Source organism: Hypanus sabinus, chromosome 10 (assembly GCF_030144855.1).
Source record: "Hypanus sabinus isolate sHypSab1 chromosome 10, sHypSab1.hap1, whole genome shotgun sequence".
Lineage (NCBI taxonomy): Eukaryota > Metazoa > Chordata > Chondrichthyes > Myliobatiformes > Dasyatidae > Hypanus > Hypanus sabinus.
The window spans coordinates 125431201-125441810 of NC_082715.1; positions in this window are offsets into that span (position 1 = coordinate 125431201).

A 10610-nucleotide genomic window follows, 5' to 3' on the forward strand; every position below is an offset into this window, starting at 1 on the left:
ATTGCTTTTTTACTCAACCTTTGCACTCCCACCCCGTAACCTTTAGCTTTCTCTCTTTCAGATCCTCCATCATCTCACTCTGCATTTTGTGCTTTTACCCTTCTTTTTGTTTCATTGTTAAAAGAATTTTGTACAATAAAAATGAACTCTTGATCTCCCAATCTACTGTACTATAATGGCCCTTAGACCTTATCTGTCTATCTGCACTGCACTTTCCATGAAACTGTAGCATTATATTCACTTTTACATTATTATCTTTCATTTTTACTATTTTGATGTCACAGCTTCCATTGTACGGAAGTCTGAAGTCTCACACGCCAGTTTCAAGAACAGCTACTTCACTTCAACTACCTGGTTCTTGAACTAACCTGCACAACCTTAATCACTACCTCAGTGTACCAACATTATGACCACGCTGGAATTTTGTTTGTTTGAATTGTGTCCTTTAATGTACATTTTGTATAACTATTGTTTTTTTTTCTGGAAATGCATCTGTAATGCAATCTGCCTGAGATGCTTTTGCAAGTAAATTTTTCATTACAGCCAGACTTAAATCTCTTAGTGCATAGGTCAAAAAAAGTCAAATTTGACTTCAGAATGATCTGTCTGGATGGCATGCAAAATAAAGCTTTTCACTCTATCTGGTTACATATGATAATAAACTGGTTAACTAATTACTAATATTTGGAACCCATGCCATCTGCTGTTCATACCCAGTGATCTGTGTAGTTTCTTCAGCAAGACCGCTTCCATTTTATTTCCCATGATTCCTTTGGCCCTATTTAAAAACCCACCAACCTTTTGATCATTTCTACTAAGGTTGGTTTGAAGTGGTTTAAGGCTGTAAGGAAGCATCGATCTACCAAAATCCAGGTAAAACAAACAAAAGGAGATTTGATTAGTGAGCCTAAGTAGTCCACTAATAACCTGCATGAACATGATGGATCGAATGGTCATTCTCTATTTCATAAGTCTCTCTGATTCTATAAGGTCTTAAAGTTCTTACTAAATAAGAAAGTGACTTCTGGTCACTGTTGTACTGTAGAAAATGTGTTTGCAATTCAATCCCAAAAATGGGTATAAATTATAACATATAATCAGGTTCATTGAGGAACAAATGGAGACCTAGCATAATTAATAGATCCTCTGCTTTTCTTTGAAAGCCATGCAATCTTTTATCTGCACTGAGAGGACAGATCATAGAAATAATCGACATTTACAGCATAGAAAGTGAATTATTATATCTGTATTGGGCAAAAATGCTATTTGATGTACACTTATCAGACATACCACCCTGCCAAAACTCATTTCAGGGAAGTAGCATCACCCCCACCCCACCCCCCGCAACCCTGTATCCCCCCCACCCCCTGGTTGACCTCCAAGGCTGTACGTATACAGAACATTTGATTATGAAAGAACATTGCCATTATTTGGGTGAAGTAAGTTTTATATTTTCTTTTTTTTTGGAACACTCTGCCATGGCGCTGCAGGACACTAAACTGAACTGATGGACAATCACTGCTCATTAGAAAGAGTTTCTTAGATCCCCTTTTTGTTCTTTTAATGAATTAATCCAGCAACCCTTCCAATGACTCTGCTAAGTGAAATAGCCTTCACTTGGTTCATCCTGCCATGCTATCCTGTCATTTTATACAGCTCAATCACATCTCCTCTCAGCCTCCCTTTTTTTCCAAAGAAAACAATCCACTCTAGTAACGCCTCCACATAATTAAGTTCAAAGTAGAAAGTACATTTGTTATCAAAGTACGTACTGTATATGTCACCATATACAACCCTAAGGTTCATATTCTTGCAGGCATTCACAATAGGTACAAAGAAACACAATAGAGTCAAAGAAAAAATGCACAACAAAGACAGACAAACAACCAATGTGCAAAAGACAACAGACTGTGCAAATATTAAAAAAGAAAAAAAGTAATAAATAAGCAATGAATATTGAACTTGAGTTGCAGAATCCTTGGGAGTGAGTCCATAGATTGTGGAATCAGTTCAATGTTGGGATGAGTGAAGTTACCCTTCTGGTTCAAGAGCCTTGTACTGTAGTTGATGAGTAATAACTGTTCTTGAACCTGGGGGTAACTTGAGGCTCCTGTAGTTCCTTCCTGATGGTAGCAATGAGAAGAAAGCATGGTATGGATGGTGGGGGTCCTTGATGATAGAATATGCTTTCTTGAGACAATGCTCCTTGTAAACATGCTCAGTGATGTGGAGGCCTTTACCTCTGATGGACTGGGCTGAATCCACTAGTTTTTATGTTTTTCCCATTCAAATGCATTAAATGTCCCCATACCAGTCACTGCACATCTATAGAAGTTCATCAGACATGTTTTCAATGACATGTGGAATCTGCATAAACTTTTAAGAAAGTAGAGCTGTTGTTGTACCTTCTTTGTGGTGACAGTTGCATACTGGATCAAGGACAGGTCCTCTGTAACGTTAATGCCGAGGAATTTAAAGTTACTGACCCTCTCCATTTCTGATCCCCTGGTGAGGACTGGCTCAATAACCTCCGGTTTCCTCCCCCTGCAGTCAATAATCAGCTCTTTGGTCTTGCTGAGATTGATTAAGAGGTTGTTGTTATGTCATCACTCAGTTAGGCTTTAAATCTCCCTCCCATATGCTGATTAGTCACCACCATAGTTTCAGCCAACAACAGCGGTGTCAGCAGCAAACTTAAATGCAGCATTGGAGCTGTTCTTAGCCACACAATCAAAAGTATAAAGCAAGTAGAGCATAGGGCTAAGGACACCGCCTCGTGGTGCACCTGTGTTGATGGAGATTGTGGAAGAGATGTTGTTGCCAATCCATACTGACTAGGATCCATGAGTGCAGAAATCAAGGATCCATTTGCCAAGGAGGTACTGAGGCCTAGGACTTGGAGTTTATTGTTTAGTGTTGAGGGGATGATGGAATTGAATGCAAAGACAGAGTCACTGAAGAACATCCTGATATATGCATCTTCACTATCCAGATATTCCGGAGTTGAGATGCAATGGCATCTGCTGTTGACCTATAAATATAATCATTCAGTCTTAGTAACCTTGTAAATCTCCTCTGCACCATCCCCAGTGCAGTTATGTGGAGCTTGTGTTGTGACCACACCAGTACACGGTACTGTCAAGCTGTGGCACAATTGTTGATTTATACAGTTCTAGGTTCTATATCCTACAGTCAATAAAGGCATGTGTTCTAAGGGATCACTAGACCTCAAAAGCATAGTACAAGAGTCTCTGCATGCAGCTCAAGTGCTACACGTCCCCATTCACCTCCTTCCTCACCTCCATTCAGGGCCCTGAATAGTCCTTTCAGGTGAGGCAACCCTTCACCTGCAAATCTGCTGGGATCATCTATTGTGTCCAGTGATCCCGATAGGGCCTCCTCCATATTGGTGAAACCCGTCGTAAATTGGAGGAGCACTTCATCGAGCACCTCCACTCCATCCAGATGAAGCAGAACTTCCCACTGTTCAAACATTTTAATTCCCATCTCTGTTCTGACAAGTCAGTGAGTCCATGGCCTCCTCTTGTGCCACTATGAGGCCATGCTCGCTGTAGGAACAACATCATATATTCTATCTGGTTAGCCTCCATCTTGATGGCATGAATATTGATTTCTCCTTCCGGTAAAAAAATTTCCCCTCAATACCCCCCCCCCCACACCTTTTTCTACTCCTCACTCTGGCCTCTTGCCTCTTCCCACCTGCCTATCACCTCCCCTTGGTGCCCCTCCTCCTTCTCTTTATCCACTGCCTTATCAGATTCCTTCCTCTCCAGTCCTTTAACTTTTCCACCCACTTCTCGCTATCCTCCTTCTCTGCCCCACATCTTTTAATTCTGGCATCTTCCCTCTTCCTTTCCAGTCCTGAAGAAGGCTCTAGGCCTGAAACGTCAACTGTTTATTCATATCCATAGGTGCTGCCTGACCTGAGTTCCTCCAGCGTTCTGTATGTGTTGCTACATGAGTCTCAGCCTAGATTTTGTGCTCAAACTTCCAGTGGCTCTTTCTCTGGTAAGAATTTTAATAACAAGCTGATGTGGATGCTGTATGCAAGATAGTCATATAATGAAGAACACTATTTTTACATTTGGTGTTTCTATTTTGTGGTTTCTCTCCCTTGAAAAGAGCCTTTGAACGTTTCTTTCTCGTGCATGACCTTATTGTCACCCTTTCATAGTCATTACAATAGTAGCTGCAGTTCAAAATAACTTCAATTGCTGTACCGGCATGCTGAGGTGACAATTTATGTGCCACTCGTTAACTGCACCTTTTTTCATTTTCTATCCTTCCTTCACTCTTTTTCTTTCTTTCTTCTTTCTTTTTCTCTTTTCTCTTTCATTCATTATTCCACTTTATGTTTTCTGCATTATTCCCACCGTTCTCAGCAATTTCTATGAGGAATTCAACAGTAGGGAAGAACTTGTTAAACTTCAGGCAGAAGTTATTGAACTCTTTCAGACGGATGGGGCACATTGGCTGTGGTTGGCAGCTCATCCAGGAGGAGGAAAACTCGGAGCTCAAGCCTCCGCTGCCTTGCAGCCATACCCACTCATGAGGAAGGCTTAGGGAGTAAACCCCGAGGAAAAATCCAGAGCTGGAGTCCCGAAGGCGGTCCTACGGTCTGACTGACAACTGCGACACCGCTGGTGCCAAACTGTATCAGTCTCTACCGTTCCTGCATGGAGAGGGGGAGCCTGTTGCATGAGCAACAGCTTGCTCTCCAGATCACATTGCACATCATGCAGACAACTAGGACGCAACATCAACCTCAACGAATGGAGGGCTCACATTGAAGGACTCAGCAGGTCAAGAGCAACAATGAGTCAAGGTAATGTTTAAGGTATTTGATCTTGCATCAGAGCTGTTCCAGATCAGGATTCTGTTTCTTCTCATCACGGACATTGTCTGATTTGGTGACTATTTCCAGGAATTTTCTGCTTATACTTTGCATTTCTCGCATCCACAGTAGCTTGCTTTGAGAAGTTACTTGGTGCTAATTAAAGCTGTCCGAAAGGTGATACACAATTGACATAACCTTCAATACCTTGTGGAGGTATTGCAAAGTACAGGCAGTCCCAAGGCAACGTAAGGGTTCCATTCCTGAGAAAAAGCTGTCTCTCTCCCTTTTAAGTTGGACAGGAACAATAAGTGTATATTGCTCAGGAACCTGCCCCAGGATGTCTGACTGCAATAACCAGTTATTTAGCTGTGAAGGAGACTTCCTTAGGACAAACAGTAAAAAGAGATTCAAACCCTGCTGTTAAGATGCATCTTGTATTCATTCAGAAGGGAGATGTCTATTCAGACTATAAAATGTATTGCCTTTTGCCAGCTGTATTCGTCATATGAAATTAAAGCTGAACTGCTGCAGATGAAGTAAATCTGAAATAAAAACAGAGAAGCCTGGAAAACAGCCTGTGTTAATTGATTTAGTTATGCTGTCTGCAAGTTCAGCTGCTCCCAAGTGTGATATGTGCATGATACTGTGAGATGTAAATTTTGCTTGAAGGTTGGTAGAGTTGCTATTCCCTTAAGGCACCTTGTCACTTGGTTAGCTAATGCAGGATTGTGTGTACCATGCTTCGAACTGAGTGTTGATTGTCACAATAAACAGACGTGTTGATATTCCAAGCCAGTATGAGCTATGCTACACTGCACAGTAGAAGACAAGATCCAAAGGCACAGTACCAGGTAAATATGCCTTGGACGTTACTCAGGCGCAGTTTAAGTCTGGGACAAGCTGACTCGCATTGTCTGTTGCTGGCCTCTATTTGGAATCCAGTGACCATGACCAATTGGACAGAGATCTCCCAGCATTCCTCTGCATTACATCAATAGACAATAGACAATAGGTGCAGAAGTAGACCATTCGGCCCCTCGAGTCTGCACTGCCATTCTGAGATCATGGCTGATCATTCACTATCAATACCCAGTCCCTGCCTTGTCCCCATATCCCTTGATTCCCCTATCCATCAGATATCTATCCAGCTCCTTCTTGAAAGCATCCAGAGAATTGGCCTCCACCGTCTTCCGAGGCAGTGCATTCCACACCTCCACAACTCTCTGGGAGAAGAAGCTCTTCCTCAACTCTGTTTTAAATAACCAACCTCTTATTCTCAATCCATGCCCTCTGGTACTGGACTCTCCCAACATCTGGAACATATTTCCTGCCTCAATCCTATCAAATCCTTTAATTATCTAAAACGTTTCAATCAGATCCCCTCTCAATCTCCTCAATTCCAGCCCAATCTCTCCAATCTCTCTGCGTAAGACAGCCCTGCCACCCCAGGAATCAACCTAGTGAATCTACGCTGCACTTCCTCAATTGCCAGAATGTCCTTCCTTAAACCTGGAGATCAAAACTGTACACAATATTCCAGGTGTGGTCTCACCAGGGCCCTGTATAAATGCAAAAGGACATCCTTGCTCTTGTATTCAATTCCCCTTGTAACAAAGGCCAACATTCCATTTGCCCTCTTTACTGCCTGTTGCACTTGCTCATTCACCTTCATTGACTGGTGAGCTAGGACTCCTAGGTCTCTTTGCATTTCTCCCTTACCTAACTCGACACCGTTCAGACAATACTCTGCCCTCTTGTTCCTGCTTCCAAAGTGGATAACTTCACATTTATTCACATTGAATGACATCTGCCAAGTATCTGCCCACTCACTCAGCCTATCCAAGTCTCCCTGTATTCTCCTAACGTCCTCTTCGCATGTCACAATGCCACCCAGTTTAGTATCGTCAGCAAACTTGCTGATATAGTTTTCAATGCCCTCATCTAAATCATTGACATAAATCATAAAGAGCTGTGGTCCCAATACAGAGCCCTGTGGTACCCCACTAGTCACCTCCAGCCAGTCCGAGAAACACCCATTCACTGCTACCCTTTGCTTTCTATCTGCCAACCAGTTTTCTATCCATGTTGAAACCCTGCCCCCAATGCCATGAGCTCTGATTTTACTCACCAATCTCCTATGTGGCACCTTATCGAATGCCTTCTGAAAATCTAGGTACACAACATCCACTGGCTTACCCTCGTCTAACATCCTTGTTACACCCTCAAAAAACACCAACAGATTAGTCAAGTATGATTTGCCCTTGGTAAATCCATGCTGGCTCGGCCTAATCCTATTTCTGCCATCTAGATGTGTCACTATTTCGTCCTTAATAATGGACTCAAGCATCTTCCCCACGACTAACGTTAGGCTAACAGGGCGATAGTTCTCCGTTTTCTCCTTCCCTCTCTTCTTGAAAAGTGGGATAACATTAGCCACTCTCCAATCTTCAGGAACTGATCCTGAATCTAAGGAACATTGGAAAATGATCACCAATACATCCGCAATTTCCTGAGCCACCTCTTTTAGAACCCTCGGATGCAGACCATCTGGACCCGGGGATTTATTAGCCTTCAGTCCTACCAGTCTACTCATCACAGTTTCTTTCCTAATGTCAATCTGTCTCAATTCCTCTGATATCTTATGACCCTGGCCCATCCACACATCTGGGAGATTGCTTGTGTCCTCCCTGGTGAAGACAGATCTAAAGTATGCATTAAATTCTGTTGCCATTTCCCTGTTTCCCATAACAATTTCTCCCAATTCATTCTTCAAGGGGCCAACATTGTTCTTAACTATCTTCTTTCTCTTCACATAGCTCAAAAAGCTTTTGCTATCCCCTTTTATATTCCTGGCTAGACTGAGCTCATACCTGATTTTTTTCTCTCCGTATTGCTTTTTTAGTTAAGATCTGCTGTTCCTTAAAACTTTCCCAATCATCTGTATTCCCACTCATCTTAGCCCTGTCATACTTATTTTTCTTTAATGCTATACAATCTCTGACTTCCTTTGTCAACCACTGTGGCCCCTTCCCCCTCTTTGAATCCTTCCTTCTCATTGGAATGAACTGCATTTGCATCTTTTGTATTATCCCCAAGAATATCTGCCACTGCTGATCCACTGCCTTTCCTGCCAGGGCATCCGCCCATTTAACTTTGGCCAGCTCTTCCCTCATGGCTCCGTAGTCTCCTTTATTTAATTGCAACACTGACACCTCTGATCTGCCCCTATCCCTCTCAAATTGTAGATAAAAACTTATCATGTTATGATCACTACTTGCTAATGGCTCCTTTACTTCAAGATCACTTATCAATTCCTGTTCATTACACATCACCAAGTCCAAAATAGCCTCATTCCTGGTTGGCTCAAGCACAAGCTGTTCCAAAAATACATCCCTTAGACACTCCACAAACTCCCTATCCTGGGGTCCAGCACCTACCTGATTCTCCCAGTTCACCTGCATGTTGAAATCTCCCATAACGACTGCATTGCCTTTAGTACATGCCAATGTTAACTCCCTAATCAACTTGTACCCAATATCCACGCTACTGTTTGGGGGCCTGTACACAACACCCATTAGGGTCTTTTTACCCTTACTATTCCTCAGCTCAATCCACACAGACTCTACTTCCCCTGTTCCCAAGTCACCTCTTGCTAAGGACTGAATCTCATTCCTCACCAACAGGGCCACCCCACCCCCTCTTCCCATATTTCTGTCTCTACGATAGCACGTATACCCTGGTACACTCAATTCCCAGGCCTGATCCCCTTGCAGCCATGTCTCCGTTATCCCAACAATATCGTAGTTCCCCATTTTCATCTGAGCTTCAAGCTCATCTGTCTTATTTCTGACACTACGCGCATTCAAGTATAGAATTCTTAGCCCATTCCTCCTCTCTTTGCTTAAGACACTGTCTACTGTACCTAACCCAGCTCCTTGAACTTCCATCGGGCAAATTGCACCCTGAATTTTGATGACCTTCTCAAGATCACCCAAACCTTCTACACATTTAACCCCATGCACCTTCTGACCAACCCTCTGGATCTGGATCCCTGCCCCCTGCACATCTAGTTTAAACCCCCCCGAGCAGCACTGGCAAATACTCCTGCAAGAATGTTAGTACCCCTCCGGTTCAGATGTAGACCATCCCTTCGAAACAGATCCCAATGTCCCTGGAACAAAGACCAATTATCCAAAAACCTGAACCCTTCCTTCCTGCACCATGCTCTCAGCCTCGTATTAATGTGCATAATCATTCTATTCTTCGCCTCACTCACACGTGGCACAGGTAGCAGTCCCGAGATTGTCACCCTGGAGGTCCTGCCTTTCAGCTTCACTCCTAACTCCCTGAACTCTCTAAGCAGGACCCCCTCACTCACCTTACCTACATCATTGGTCCCTACATGGACCACTACATCTGGGTTCATGCCCTCATTCTCAAGAATAGCCTGCACCCGATCTGAGATGTCCTGGACCCTGGCACCAGGGAGGCAACATACCATTCGAGACTCCCGATCTGCCCCACAAAATCTCCTATCTGCCCCCCTAACTATAGAGTCCCCTAAAACTATCGCTCTCTTCTCTTCCCTCCTCCCCTTTCTAGTTGAGGGTTCAACCTCTGTGCCAGAGGCAGGACCACTACAACTCATTCCTGGTAGGTCATCCCCATCAACAGTATCCAGTACGGTATACTTATTGTTAATGGGAATGGCTGCAGGGGTGCTCTGCTCTCTCTGCCTGCTCCCCCTGCCTCTCTGGACCGTCACCCATCTGTCTACTTCTTGGTTTTTTGGTGTGACTACCTCCTGATAACTCCTATCTATCTCTGCCTCTGCCTCCCGAATGATCCGTAGTTCATCCAGCTCCTGCTCCAACTCCCTAACACGGGCTGATAGGAGCTGCAGGTGTGGTCATCAGGGACAACTGTGTTGACCCTGACCTCCCACATACTGCATACGGAGCACACCACTGCTCTGACTGTCTCCCCCATACCTGAACTGGATTAATAGAATAAGTCTAAAAAGCACCTAGCGACCTTACCTTCTTCCCCTCAGTGAGCAATCACCAAGCTTACCGAAGTCCCCTTACGCCGAAGCCCACTTAGCCAAAGCCCAGGACTCTGCTTCCACGGACTCCGCTGCCCGCTCTGAAAAGAAGTCCTGCCTTTTAAAGTGCGCGCTCGACGCTGACCCAGAGCCCCACTTCACTTGAATGGGTTTTGCTGGCCTGAAGAAAACCATGATTAATTTATTAACTTAGCTTATTTTAACATTTCAAATTATTTCTTTATATGCCTAATTGATTTTGTATGTTACTTAGGTTTTATTTCTTACTTACTGCAATCTTAGCAATATACCTATAAAGCACTTTACAAAACCTTGACAGCTCTGAGGGCATGTGGCTCTACCCACTACCCTGTTTCCTGTCTAAGGCACTGGGACTAGGAGGGTACTCTGGTACTCCTCCTGAAGACTGCTTGCTGCTGATGGTCAGCTCCGTTGAACCAAAGTTGTGGGCTGATGAGCTTTCACTGTGTAAGACCATTAACCCAATCCATTAGTTTTCCTTCCTTGTGCATTCCCAGCTTTTTCTGTTTGCGTAGAATGATCATTCTTGCTTCCATCATAAAGTGTGGGCAGGATGCAAAACAACGTACCCCTTACTCTGACCCAACTTTGAGCAGCGTGGTGACATTTTCAGCTGTCATTCTGCCATTTCCTGTTGCCACAGCTATGCCAGTTAAATACCTGCTT